Here is a 1,646-nt window from a genome sequence, read left to right as displayed (position 1 = left end):
CTGGGCTGTTCTTTTTGATGTTCTAGTTTCCAAATAGAAGGTCAATCTTGAGAAAAAACGATTGAAAGCAGTCTGATCTGGTGCTCAAAGCCTCACATAGAAACTTGAAAAGTAATGATTGCAGCATTGAATTTCATTCTTCTTACCATAATTATTACTATCACCATGAAAAATATAACATGATTTCTCATGTTCTGTCAACGAGTACAAAATAATAGCCTAAGTTCATAGATACACTGCGCAGCAAGTGATGTTAAGTATTTACAACTATTTATAAAGAACCTTTTCAAAAGGCAATGTTCCAAAGGACTTAAGCAAAATAAATACAGAAAGATACATTGAGGTCATTTGACAGATACACACATATGTCACATACATAATACAATTACTGAAAACACAGATCATTCTTTTTTTATTTTGGGGGTAAACAGAATAATTTCAATGAAAGCTATTCTAAAAATGTGGATATTCAGAAAGGATTTAAAACGACTGTGGATCGGATTTTACAGGGCAGCTGCCCTTTTAAGACGGGTCCAAAGAGGCCCGGTTTAGTTTGGAGCTTTCTTCAAGGGGACCAGGAATTGGGGCCCGACCATGAAGTACTTTAAACGTAACAACCACCTTTCTACACAAAGTTGCATTGACAGCCAGTGCAAGGCGCATGTCAAAGGTGACGACTTTCTGGCTGTGGGACCTTGCCTGGGTGTATGGAGCCAAGACAGTGAAGCACCACTGCCGTAAGTCTGACAGTACATGGATTGGTACCTGCTACGTTGGTGAGAGAGGGGGAGGTTGTGCATCGTGTCAAACTGGCTCCCAGAGTTCACTCAGTGGTACTGCACCAGGATGGGATGGCGCCGTTCCAGTGGGATCAGAAGCCAACCTTCTCAATGAGACCTACCAGAGCGCAGATAAGGTCACAAAAGAAGCCCACCAATGCAGCACCCAGATGTTCCTTAAGGAGAAGTGGTGAAACTGCTTGGTGCTATACTGCCAAGGATTGATGAATTGATGATTGATCATTGGTAGGTAAAATGACACTAGTGAAATTAACATTATAAATAATCATGGTAGGCCGCAATGGCCAAAAATACCAGGGCCATTTTTTGGTCCCAGTCCAGCCCTGGTGGGGGGCAGCAGCACGCACGACCTCAGCCCCTCCGCGGTCAACCAGATGCTGATGGAGTTTATGATGTACGCCGGACAGGCGTTGGTGGTCTTCTACCTGGTGTACCTGACGGGGCACCTCAGCATCAGCTGGGTGCTGCTGGGCATGATGATGGTCACCTGGTGGAAGAAGAATCTCCAGTAGAAAGACGTCCGGATCGGAACTGCAATAGACTTAGCGGATAATGAAGCACATGAAATCAATAGGGAGTTGAGCATGGCCACATGGGAACGCAGAGTGTTGTGTTGTGTTATGATTGGGTGAGAAGAGGAAAGATTGCAGACTGATGATTTCACACACTCCTAACCATTGGAAGAGCCCACCAACTCGGGGCCATTATGAGTTCATGGTTTGATCCCCAACAACCACAGAAGAACTGTAGGCATCCTTGTGCAAGGTGCTCGTACTTGCTCCTTAATCCTTAAGGCACAACGGCATGTATCTAAAGTCACCGTAGGCACTTCATGTATGTTTGGGG

Source organism: Gadus morhua, chromosome 20 (genome assembly GCF_902167405.1).
Source record: "Gadus morhua chromosome 20, gadMor3.0, whole genome shotgun sequence".
In the NCBI taxonomy this organism is placed as follows: Eukaryota; Metazoa; Chordata; class Actinopteri; order Gadiformes; family Gadidae; genus Gadus; species Gadus morhua.
The sequence above is the reverse complement of the archived record's forward strand: the minus strand, read 5'-3'. Positions refer to the sequence as shown.